Raw genomic sequence first — 14,051 nt, forward strand, 5'->3', positions numbered from 1 at the left:
GTCACCAATGATGATATCTTTGAGGGTTGCTCAAAGATATATGAGAAAATGGTATGAAGCTTATTTGGCATATATATTGAATACAAAGGAGTCTGAATTGAAAATCAAATCAGTGCTGGTTGTATGTGAGTATGTAGACATATTTCCGGAGGAATTGCTGGGTTTACCTCCAGTTAGAAAAGTTGAATTTAGTATTAAGCTAATGCCAGGGACGGCACCTATCTCTATTACCCCTATATAGGATGGCCCTAACTGAACTAAAAGAATTGAAGTCACAGTTACAAAAACTGACCGACAAGGGTTTTACAAGACAAGGCTTTTCGCCGTGGAGTGCTCTCGTACTATTTGTGAAAAAGAAGGACAGCTCTATGAGATTATGCATTAACTATCAGTAGCTCAATAAGGTGACAATAAAAAATAAAAATCCTCTTCCAAGAATTGATGACTTGTTCGATCAACTGAAGGGAGCGACATGGTTCCCTAAGATAGACTTGAGGTCCGGATACTACCAGTTATGAGTGAAAGAGGCTGATGTGCCTAAAACTGCCTTTAGCACGAGGTATGGCCACTATGAGTTTCTTGTTATACCATTTGGGCTAACGAATGCTCCTGCCATGTTTATGGAATTAATGAACTGGATTTTTCAGCCATATTAAGATAAGTTTATTGTGGTGTTTATCGGTGATATTCTGATTTATTCTAGAGATGAGGCAGAGCATGCCGAGCATTTGAGAAATATTTTGCAGACTTTGAGGGATAAACAGTCATATGCCAAGTTTAGTAAAAGCGAGTTTTGGCTTTGAGAGGTTGGGTTCTTAGGTAAAATTGTTTCAGGAGATGGTATACGAGTTGATCCCAGTAAGATTTCTACTATTGTCGAATGGAAATTGCCAAAGAATGTAACTGAAGTTAGGAGCTTTTTGGGTTTAGCTGGTTATTACAGACGGTTTGTGAAAGGATTTTCAATGATAGCCACCCAAATGATGAGGTTATTGTGAAAGGATGTTAAGTTCAAATGGATAGAGAAGTGCCAACAGAGCTTTGAGAAACTGAAAGCGTTGTTAACTGAGGCACCAGTGTTAGTACAACTGGAATCAAGGAAAGAATTTGTGGTTTATAGTGATGCATCCTTGAATGGACTAGGTTGTGTCCTTATGCAAGAAGGTAAGGAAGTAGCTTATGCTTCGAAGCAACTAAAGCCCCATGAGAAGAACTATCCTACTCATGATTTAAAATTAGCCGCTATTGTATTTGTTTTGAAGATTTGACGGCATTATCTATTCGGGGAGAAATGCCATGTCTATTCAGACCATAAAAGTCTTAAATATTTGATGATTCAAAAGGACTTGAACTTGAGACAACGAAGGTGGCTTGAATTGTTAAAGGATTATGAGCTTGTGATAGATTATCACCCCGGTAAGGCAAATGTGGTTGTCGATGCTTTAAACAGAAAGTCTTTATTTGTTTTGAGAGCTATGAACGCTCGGCTAGCCCTATCTCATGATGGTGCTATTCTAGCAGAGTTAAATGCTAGACTGACTTTTCTTCAACAGATTTGTGATGCTCAGAAAGCCGATAAAGAGTTGCAAGCTAAGAAAGCTAGGAGTGAGTCGAGTTGTGAATCAGATTTCCAGAGAGATCCTGATGGTTGTCTGAGGTTCCGTAGAAGGATTTATGTTCTTAAGAATGCTGAGTTGATCCAGGATATTTTGCTTGAGGCTCATAATGGAGGAATGTCAGTTCACCCGGGTAGCATAAAGATGTACAATGATTTAAAGAAAATGTATTGGTGGAATGGCATTAAAAAAGATATATCTGAATTTATATCGAGATGCTTGATTTGCCAACAAATAAAGGCTGAACACCTGGTACTTTCAAGTTTACTTCAACTTATCTTAGTTCCCGAATGGAAATGGTATAGAATTGCTATGGACTTTGTGACAGGCTTGCCGTTGACACCAAGAGAGAAAGATGCCGTATGGGTAGTGGTTGACAGATTGACTAAGTCGGCTCATTTTATACCTATACGCGTTGATTATTCACTTGATATATTTCTAAGATTGTGAGACTTCATGGAGTACATTTATCGATTATTTCAGATAGGGATTGTGACAGTCGTAAATTGACCCTAGTCGAGAAGTGGTTTCGGGACCACAAAACCTAGTCAAAAATTTTGTAAAATATTAATTTCAGTGTTTTTGTTATGTGAATTATCTATTGTGAAAGTTGGGTGGTCTAATTTAGTTAATTGGATGCTAAATTATTTAGTTGGGATTTGATTGTATAAAGGAAAATTTTAGAAGTCTTTTTCTTAAAGTGGCCAATTGTTAACATGGCTAAAATGTGGGGCTTGCATGTCAATTAGACCCCTTTTATTTTAGTGGACGGCAATGATGAAGGGAAATTTGTATCTTTGTGCTTTTTATATTAGTAAAATATTGATAATTGGTTTTATAATATGAAATGAATGAAACATAAAAACTGGTCTCATCTTCCACTTTCTTTATTTTTCTTCACCGTTTGGAAAGAAAGGAGGAATGGAGTTTTAGTTTTCTTCCATATTTGTTCTGCTAGAAAACCGATTGGAAGAAGGCTTGGTGTCGCATGCATGCAGGAAAAACTATGATTTTAGCTAGTTAGGTAGCTGAAATTTCAAGTAACTCGGTAATCCATCGAAGAAGAAAAAGAGGGCTGCAACAAAAAGAAAAATGGAGACGGTAGAAGGTAGGAGAAGCGGGAAAATCTTGGTAAGCTTGTTGGTTCTCTAAATTTTTCTTTATGATATTAACTGTGAAAATTTTCAAGTTTGATTTGTTGTGGTTTTATTTAAGACTACTAATGTCCAAATTAGGACACTTGATATTGATTGAATTGATGAGGATTAAATTCGTTCTTTGATGTCCGAATGTTAAATAATGCTTGTTGTCAGATTGAAATTATGCTAGAAGGTTGAACAATTGTTGTTCAAATGGAATTTTGGAGTGTTTAATGGACTCCATGTTGCTAAAATTCACATGAATAGAAATTTCTAAGCTTAAATTGTAAGAATTTGAGTTGTGTGGTTTAAATTGTCAAAGATGCATTTGGCAATTGATTATAATTTGTTAAAGGGTGTAAAGTATTGATAGTTCTAAATGGTACATAGTTAAATGAAGATGGAAGCTTGATAAAATTTTATTTAGAATGGAAGTAGGAGAAATGTGTATTCGGCCATGTTGTGATGAGTTGAATTTGAATGATTGATGCTTTAGTTTATAAATGGTCATTAGATGAGTTTTAAACTTGTTATAAGTTTGATAATTTGGGGGTGTTAAATTGGAGAAAACGTGTAATAAAAAAAAATGGGTTGATAATGTTTGTTTGTTAATTGATGTTTGCACCATTGTCGAATGTGCTTAACATTAAGGCATGATTTAGTTAAATGCAAACTAATGGAAGAATGGAATTTAGCTTTGCCATACCTATGTTAAAATGATGGAATTAGTAGGAAATGGGTATGAGCTTGTCAAATTTTTGAAATTAGGACCTTGTGAACTAAATGATATTCGGCAATGGTACTTTTTACATGAGGAATTCGGTGTTAATTGTATTAAATAAGGTTGAGGTAGTTGCCGAATGTGTTTATAATTAAGTAAGGTTAATAATAGAGCAATGAGTGGCTAGTAGAATCTAGTTAGTCTTCTTGTTGTATTCGGCCATGAGTTTGTATAATTGGTTTGTAATAGATTAAATTTGTTTATTCAAGCTCAAGAGCTTAGGGAGTCTAATTCGGATAAGAGAAAAAGCTACCTAAAGGAATAGTCGATCTGTAATCGTTCGACAACTTCCGAGGTAAGTTCTTAAGTATTTGAGTTTGATTCATTTGTAAGTTTTAAGTTTTTAAATGGGATGAATATGAATTAAGCATATACGTTAAGGTCAATAACTTTTCTAAATGATGGCATATATGATATTATGTTTTAAATATGTGAATAAGAGCTTTCTGAGTAAATTTGTATAAATCTGCTTTCGGGACAGCAGCGATGAGCGTGTTTTGGAAAAATTACCATAAATTGTGGGAATTGAGTTAAAGGCTGAATAGATTATGTAATTAAAGTTTGATGCGTCTAGTTTCGTATAAAAGAAATCGTGTAAGTAAAGGGGTTGCCGATAATGAGATTTTTTTTTTAAAGTTGTGTGAGACAGAGTCAGAATGGCTCCGAAATCCCCTGTTTAGTATTTGGAAAATCATTATAAATCGTACAAAAATGATTATAAGATAAGATTTATATTCTTAGACTCCTTAATGAGTCTAGTTTCAAACAAAATAAACGAAAACATATTTTGAATTCTGTACAATGAGAAATTCAGTTCTTAGTAAAGAGTAGTCAGAATAGTCAAGCAGTAAAATAGGGGAAACTTTAAGAAAAATCTGGTATTGATTAGCCAAACCAAAAATTCTGAAAATTTTGTGGATAGAAGATATACGAGTCTATTTTCATGGAAAATTAACGGCACATCATTTGGAGTTTCGTAGCTCCAGTTACAAATAATTTAACGACTATTGCTCAGGAAAACAGCTTGTAGAGAATTTGTGATTATGTTGTAAACATTGATAAAACTTGTTTTAGGTGCTCATAAGCTATTGATTAAACCCATACGTGAATTCTAATTTGTGACATTATAAAATGATATATGAGTGTTAGATGGATCTTTGATATTAAAATTGTGAAATTGTAAGTTTATAAGTATTCAAATATGAAATGATAGTATGGCTTGAAATTGAATTATTCATTGGAAAATGATAGATGTAGATTCACCAAGACAAAGTGTATACATGAAAGTATATGTGGGATATGAAGTATATTTGGATAATTGTGATGTGAATATATGAAAATTTATATTTTGATTCAGGATTTTATGTGATGAATGTGAATGTGTATATATGAGATAATTTGAATGGCCAATGTGATGAACGTGAAAGTGTATATATATATTGTGGCCAAATGACAAACTGTGGAAGGTGTGTTTTATTAGATATTTGATGAGGCAAATGAATTACAAATATGATAGTCGATGTGAATGCTATAACATGTGAATAAATATGCATGAAATTCTGTGATGTAAATCCGGGATTTAAGACCCGATGACTATATGTGGTGACTATATCCGGGTTAAGACTCGCTGACTTCGTGTGGAGATTTCATCGGAGCTAAAGGTCTCGTCGATAATCCGAGTAGAGTTTAAAGCTATAAGACTTTGCAATAAGAATTGCTTATAAATATATTCAATGCGAAAGGTTAAACAGGTATGTACTCCGAGTCTATATGTGAGCTTGATTTGATCTAAATCATAAGGTAGTTATGTGACGCATACGTGAGCAATCTATGAGACTATTCCTATAATTATGTGGCATCGGATCAGTGTGAAAGGTTATGTGAAATTATACAATATATCTATGTTACATGAGCTTACTTTTAGGTGAAAGTCTATCTGCCTATTGTATATGATGAGATGTGCATATTCGGTAAAGGGATGATATACCCAAAGGAAGAGTGAAATAAAAAAATACGAACAACCATATTATAATTTGATTGTTATCTGTTGACACTGCTTAAAACTTACTAAGCATTGTAATGCTTACTCCGTTTACTTTGTTTCCTCTGTTTTATAGATCTCATTTGGAAGCTACAGACTCGGGGATCGTCAGCAACTTGTTACACTATCACTATCCACTGCTTGGTATTGTTATGTTTTGGGTTATTTTATGGCATGTGTAGAATAGACTAGTGGCAAAAGAATATTTTGGTTAATGTATATAAGCCATGCGAAAATGGCATCTTTTGAATGTGTACTTATAGAAGTTTAAATTGTATCCCTGGTTGTCTTTAGTATTTATCTAAAGGAATGTTCTTTATTTCTAAAAAAAAAAAAAATTCAAAATTTTTACTGTTCTGATATGAGTTTCAAGTCCAGTAATGCCCCTTTACCTATTCCGGCGACGGATACGGGATAGGGGTGTTACAGGGATCCAAGGTTCACTTCGCGGTTTTGAAAAAAGTTACAAGAAGATTTGGGTACAAAGTTGAATTTTAGTACCGCTTTTCATCCACAGACTGTTCGACAATCTGAGAGAGTAATCCAGACACTTGAGGATATGCTTAGATGTTGTATTCTTGAATTTCAAGGTAGTTGGGAAAAGTACCTACCTTTGGTTGAATTTGCCTATAACAATAGCTACCAGATGAGTTTGAAGATGGCACCTTATGAAGCTTTGTATGGCCGTAAATGTCGTACACTATTGTATTAGACTGATCTTAAGGAGAATAAGATTCATGGGATAGATTTGATTAAGGAAACCAAAGAAAAAGTGAAAGTAATTCGTGACTGTTTGAAAGTAGTGTTGGATTGACAAAAGTCGTATGCAGATTTGAAAAGGAAAGAAATTGAATATCAGGTTGGTGATAAGGTATTCTTGAAAGTATCCCCATGGAAGAAGGTTTTAAGATTCGGTAGAAAAGGCAAGTTTAGGTTACCGAAAGGATAAGGCTTGTTGCTTATCGATTGGCTTTGCTGACTGAATTAGAAAAGATTCACGATGTGTTTCATGTGTCCATGTTGCACCGCTATAAATCTGACCCTTCACATGTGATTGTACCGACTGAAGTTGAAATCAGACCAGACATGACTTATAGTGAGGAACCTGTTAAGATCATGGCTTGGGAAGTCAAGCAATTGTGAAACAAAAGTGTTGCTCTTGTGAAAGTTTTATCGCAAAGACATAGGGTTAAAGAGGCTACATGGGAGCCCGAGGAGAGCATGAGAAAACAATACCCAAACCTTTTTACCAGTAATATTTTCGTAGACAAAAATCCCTAGAAGGGGGAGAGTTGTAATATCCCGAAGTAGAGCCTAGCCGGAACAGTGGTTTTGAGACCACAAATTTGAGATAGAAATGATTATTTTATGATTCTTATGAGGGTTGTGTTATGAATGCATGCATGTGTGAAAGTTTCATGAAAAAATTCTATGCATAAAATGTCTAATTGCATTTTAGGCACAAAATTGAATAAAGTGCAAAACTTGCATTCTAGAAGCTTTAAGCATGAAATTGCTTTAGATTATGAATTTGAGGGTCCTAATTAGCAATTTGACCAATTTCTATAATTTTGGACAAAAACGGACATGCATAGGAAAAATGTAAAAGAGAAACCTTAGGGGTATTTTGGTTATTTGGTAATTAAAAGAATAAAAAGGGAAAAATAAGTCAAAATTGGTGTCCATCTTCTTCCTTCATTGCTGAAAATTGCAAGACACTATATCTAGGGTTTGTTCAACATTTCCAATCTTGATTGTAAGTGTATCCTAGCCCTGTTTTTAATGTTCTTTGTATTTTTTAAGTCCTCGAAGCATGATCTACCCATTTTTAGCTATATTTTAAGCTAGGGTTCATGTATGAAATTTGACCCATGTACGACATGCAAGTATTTTGATGATTAATGGAGGAATATGAATGTTTGAGGCATGATAAACATCTTTTACTAGGTGATTTTTAATGAAAACACCTAAACAAGGGACTTGTTTGTAAAAGTGTTAAGGTGAGTAGTAATATGTGAAATAAAAGAAAATATGAGCTAATATGAGCATTATAAAGGTTCGGCTAGGCTTGGGTAACCAAGAAAATGCATGCATTCCATTTTATGAGCCTAGGGACTAAATCGTAAATATGTGAGAGTTTAGGGGTGAAAATGTAAATTTGCAAATGTATGATTTATGGACCCATTTGAATAATGTGAATAATAAATAAGTTAAATTTGGCATTATAGACCAAGAAAAATGTGAACCGGGACTTGATCGAGGAAAGAATAAAGTATACGACAATTAGGCTCGATTATTATCATTTTGTATCGAGGTAAGTACATATGCAAATAATATGGCATTGTAATATGATTTTAATGCTTTAATATATTATGATAAATATTGTATTGTGAATATGATTTATATGTTTTTATGGCCATTACATACGATGTCACGAGTAAGTGCAATAAAGATATTATATGCAAGTGTGGAAAATCCCGTTTGAACCTTAGGAATAGTTTAGGATACAAGTGACATGTCACTAGGAATTTAGAAATCTGAGTTTGTGATATATGTGAGAAATCCGAACTTGTTGAGTTGGTATCAGTTCGTGATATATGTGAAGCATCCAAGCTCGTTGAGTTGGTCCGAGTTCATTATAGATGCGAGCATTCGAGCTCGTTGAGTTGGTCTGAGTTCATTATAGATGCGATGCATGTGACATTCTAGCTTGTTGAGTTGGTCCGAGTTCATTATCGATGTATACATATTATAAGGTAGCTTTGGCTATGTATGTATATGTGGCACTTAGGTGCAAGTTTCTGCGTATTCAATAGTTTTATGAGTGTTCAACGGGTAATGAAATAAATGTGATGAAAGCCCCAATGAGGACATATGAAAGAGGTATGGTTATCAATACTTTACGACGGGTATAGGTATGTATACTAAACCTATGAGTAATGCCTTGATAAAGTTCGGTTTACAATGAGCAAGTATATATGTGTGTATGATGAATAAGCAAAAAGGTCTGAATTATGAATACTCTTATGCATAATTTGCTATGTATTGCATGCTAAATCTTTAGTATCATTTCATATTATTTGTATGTGGACTTACTAAGCTTTAATGCTTACTCCCCTCTCTTTCAATCCTTTGTAGTTTCGTCAAGTAGCTTAGGGATCAGAAGCTGTCGGAGTATTTGATCACACTATCAAAAGACTATTGGGTATAGAGAAATTATTATTTTGAGTATGGCATGTATAGGAAACTTGGTCATTTTATGGTATGTGTCATGCTATTTGGCCAAATTGTGAAGGCCTATGTTAATGATGATTCATTTTGTAATGGCCATGTGATATGGCTCATATTTGATCATTTGGGTTGTAATCTAATTACCATGCATGCATGTGATAGTGTTTTGATGGTAGGATATATTATTGCTTAACGAGTGCATGATAATGATGTGATATGTTGTTGATCTATGAATGTATCGTAAAGTATGAATTGGGTGCTAAAGGATAAGAGATGACCTAATGGCTTAAAAAGACTATAACTATGAATGCAAAATTTGAAGTCATGATAACAAGTTTAATAATGCAAGAGATTGGTGTGGAATGCCTTTAAATGATGCAACAAATGAATGTGCAATAGGATGATATTATAAAGATGTGAAAGTGCCATGGTGGGGAATAATTGAGTGCCTAAATATGTCATGTTGCATGTTATAAAGTATGTTTGAATGTATGAGTGACTATGGGTGACTATTGGCTTGGAAAATAACCTTTAAATATTCCATATGGGTAGACACATGGGTGTGTGTCTAGACCGTGTGTAACACACGGTCTGCCCCATGGGCATGTTGAATGGCCGTGTGTCCCCTGCACCTAAAATTTCTAAGCTAGTATGCATGGTAGTAAACACACAGGTAGAGACACGGCCGTGTGGAGGACACGGCTTAGCGCATAGGTGTGTGCTTTGGTCATGTGCCCCTAAATGAGTGATGACGTCATAAACAGAATGTCCAGGTTTTTGGCCACGGGCGTGTGCTCGGCCGTGTAAAAACACCTGTAGGTTCGAAATGAAAAATAAATTTTAGTAATTTCACACGGGTAGGGGACACAGGCGTGTCCCAATGCACACGGGTGTGTGCATTGCCTCCATACGGGCATGTGAGGCTTAAACCTAGAAAATTTCTTAGAATTTTCTAAAGTTCTTGGTTAGTTCTGGATTACTTTTAATGTATGTTTTGGGCCTCGTAGGTCCATGATAAGGACAATATGATTTTGTTTGATCGGTTTTAATTTGAAATTGAATTTTATGACTCGTATTTTCTGGAAATACCCTGTTTATGTCAGGTAATGCCTCGTACCTCGTCCTGGTCTCGGGTACGAGTAAGGGGTGTTACACGTGTGAAAAGAGACACACGACCGTTTGACTAAGGCATGCACTAGTGTGGACCAGGGACATGGCCTTGGGGACAAGCCGTATTACTCTCTGTCTATTTGTACAAAATTTGAGTACAAGGCTGACACAGCAGTGTGAGGGTCTCACACGCCTGTGTGCGCACCAGACACGGCTTTGTATCTAAAACACATGCTCGTGTGGAAACTCTAAATCTTTGAATGAGCCACACGACTGTGTGGTCGGGCCATGTAGCATCAAATCACTCAAACCCTAACCCCAAACTCACATGCTCGTTTGCTTAAGAGGCACGACCGTGTGAGTAATGATGAAATCCCCAAATCGAACACACGTCCGTCTAGCACCTAGATCAACACAAAAACCCTGATTCCCAATCCCACACGGCCGTGTGCACAGGCACACGCCTATGTGGCCGCCCCTGTAGTCACGAAACCACCCTTAAACACCCTGAAAACCCAAGTTTTCTGGTCACTAAAACGACCTCCAGTCACGCCACTTCTAAAACCAACCATAACGCACTACCCTCCAGACGACTTCAATCAACACGAGCCTAACATGCCCAAATACCAACACGCTAAAAGATTGCCAAAATTCCATAGCAAATCAACAGTTTTGCAAATAAAATAAACAAGTTTTGAATCCCATACCTATTTTAATGACGGCAGAGCAAAATTTTTCGTTTTACGTGCAGCAAAACCTGCTTCCCAGAGGAACGAGAAGAAAAACCACAACCACTGTAAAAAAGAAAATAGAAACCCAAAGAGAAAAGCTAAAAGCACGTTCCAGACCAAAAATTAAAAATAAAATAAAACCAAAAATAAAATAAATAGTTATAGATATTAACTAAAAAAACATGTTTCTCCAAAATACGCTCCTAAAGACTCGAACCCAGAACCTTGAGGTATACTAACATTCACTCAACCACCAGACCAACAGGCCTATTCTAACACTTAAATGTGCCACTAAACTCAATGGCACCACCAACTCCTTGACCCTAACCACAAAACCCAAAACTTCTAGCCCTAAAATTTAAGGTGTTACACACTTATCGAAATTGTGGTCTCGAAACCACTGTTTCTAACATCACTGAAACCAGGTTTTTACAAGTTTGACCAAACTTGTTAAGACAATAATAACCTTTATTCTATGAAGAATACCACAGATAGATATAAAGACTAGACTAAAATTTCACATTCTATCTATTAAACATTCTCAAATGTTGAAAACATAAATAGTCGAAAGTCCTTATTACCTTGTAATCTGATACAACCCCAAATACTTTCTCATGAGGAGTCAAGCCACTGACAACTTTAGAAGGAATTCAATTCATGAGAAAGACTGCATTGTTGAAAGCATTAATTCAGTAAGAAAAAAATAATTTAGCTCGAGCCAGCAAAGTCAAGCCAATCTTTGCAACTTATCGATGTCACCGTTCAACAATTCCATTTTTCTCTGACATTTGATGACACAAAAACCAGTGAAGAATAACTCGAGCCTTTAAATATGCTTCAAACACTCCAACTTTCTTAGCTCATTCTGTTGGTAGCTGTAATGCCCTAAATAATTTAAGTCTACTTTTGGTGAAATTTGACGCAAGTGAGTATCTGCTTCAGTGGCTAAGTGTGCTAGGTGTGTGTGAGAGGTCTTGGGTTCAAGTCCCATTTAGGGAAAATTTTGTTTTTTTATCCTAGCCTTATCCCTACTAGGTAGGCTTATGTGACATTGTTTGTAAACTTATATCAGAATGAGCCTGCTAGTCTGAATGGTAAGGTGTTAGCTTGCCTTGAGGTCTTGTGTTCAAATCCCTATGCGAGCGTTGATGTTAATTTTTGCTCCTAGGAGTGTTTCGGTGGTATAGTAGAAGTTCAGTGGAAGTGGAAGTCTGTGGTAGTGGATGAGAGTAGTGCGTCAGTTTTAGGGGGATTTGTTAATTAGTGGGATAATATGGAGTTGCGATAATCTTTTTGATTATTTCCTTAATAATCAGTTCTTTTCACGTTTCTTCTCTGGGTTTTCTTTCTTTCTTTTTTCTTCATCTACTTTCTTATTCAAGAATTTCAAGTTTGGTTTAGGGAAATCTTTGTTGTGCGATTGCTATTTTTTTGGGGAGAATTACGAGTCAATAGGTGTTTCTCCAGTAGAATGATTGTTGTGAGTCGCTATCTTCAAGGGTACTAGATCATCACCTTTGGAACTTCTCTAAAATTAAACTCGGTGTGTACCCTAAACACAAAAAATTGAGGTTCAGTGAAAGCTGAAAAAGGGCACTGTCGATGCCACACGGGCATGTACCTGGCCATGTGGTTGGCCGTGTGCGAGACACGACTGTGTGAATGTCATAGATGTGGCCGTGCGCGAGACACGGTCGTGTGACGGTGTGAGTGTGGCCATGTGGGCCACATGGGATGGGCCAGATTGGGTGTGTGGGCCACACGGGTGTGTAGGTTTTGGGTAGGCCGTGTGGGCCACACGGGTAAGGCCAAGCTAGATGTGTGGGCCCACACGAGCATATAGGCCTAGGATTCTAAAATTTTCCCTAGGTTCGCACAGATCGTTTCGATCAACTGTGGGCCTACCGTAGGGTCGGTAAGGGCTAACCAAACCCTAACTCATGTGATATGATATTCTGATAGTCTGATCTAAGTAGGACACTGATAGGTATGTCTGACTGTTCTATTTTGAGAATATATGATATTTGTATACGAGCATGTTAAGTCTGTTAATTCTGTATTCTGTATCTGTGTTTGGGGTGGGATTTACATATGTGGAGGAAGTGATCTGTATGACGACCTTTTGTCTATATTTGGCAGCTTAACTGCATATAATTCTGTCATGTGTCGTATAGACACTATATGGTGTGTTGGCATGAGTGGGTGTTTTTTAACCCCAAATGGTGGGATGGGACGATCAGAGATCGTGTGTAGAGGATAGGGGTAGGATTCTGTATATCTATTCAATTTATCTGATTCTGATATCTGTATCTGTTATGAACTTAGGTCCAAATCTGTATCTGACTGTACATGAAATTTTGTGTATGTTGCATGACTATTTCTATTGGGTTACTCACTGAGTTTACGAAAACTCACATATATTTTTCTATTTTGTTTAGGTAATCCACAAACTTAGGCGGGTTGGTGCTACGTAGGCTCAGCGATGGCCACTCGACAGAGAATTGTTTTTATTTAGTAGTAATGATTTTATTTTAAAATTTGGTTTTTCTTGAGAGTTTGTAATTTTTGGGACTCTCTAGACTGTGTAGTTTACAATTTTGGATTTGGACTCTATTTTGCTTTCTTTTTCGCAACATTGACAAAAACACTTTACGCTAACAAATGGTTTTAACAAATAGTAACACGAGCTTGCTTTTGTTTTAAATGATTTTTAAATTTTCGCTATGAAATAAATGGTTAATTTTAAAGGACAACATGGAACGGTTTCAGTAGTATATAAATATAAATGAATCTGTTTTATAAAACTTGGACGTTTTATCAAAATAACTAAACAAGAATTTATCAAAGTATCTCCAGTTTCAAAACCCTTTTTCGTAACACACCCGGATTTGGCCATAACATCTAAGTCGTGTTCGGGGTGTTACAGTAGAACTTTAAAACTGCAACCAATTTGTTTCCCAGTCTTTTTATGAAAATAAAAAAGGCCATAATACTTCAAACTTCTTTTTGAGAAAATAAATCCAAAAAAATTGAGAAAAAATCAACAAATGCCACATAATATAAAAAATCATTTGAACTCACAAGAGCAGGCCCCCCAACATCTACAACCACAAGCTCCAAAAGTGTATGATACACTGTAGTGGACTTAAAAAAAAGGTAATTTATGAAATTTACCAAGTTTACTAGCTTCATAATGCAAGCTACTTTTATTCTCTAAGACAAAAGAAAGATTAGAAATAGAAAACACTTTAGAAAAAATTTCACTAGATGGATGTCTGAGTCTCCTATGTCGGGTGACAAATGACACTCCTTTACTTGTAATATAACAAGAGAAAATATCATACTTAACATATGATATTTTCTGCAAACAATGAGTTTTCAGACCAATGTACTGTCTTGCTA

This window comes from Gossypium arboreum, chromosome 4 (assembly GCF_025698485.1).
Source record: "Gossypium arboreum isolate Shixiya-1 chromosome 4, ASM2569848v2, whole genome shotgun sequence".
NCBI classification, from domain to species: Eukaryota; Viridiplantae; Streptophyta; class Magnoliopsida; order Malvales; family Malvaceae; genus Gossypium; species Gossypium arboreum.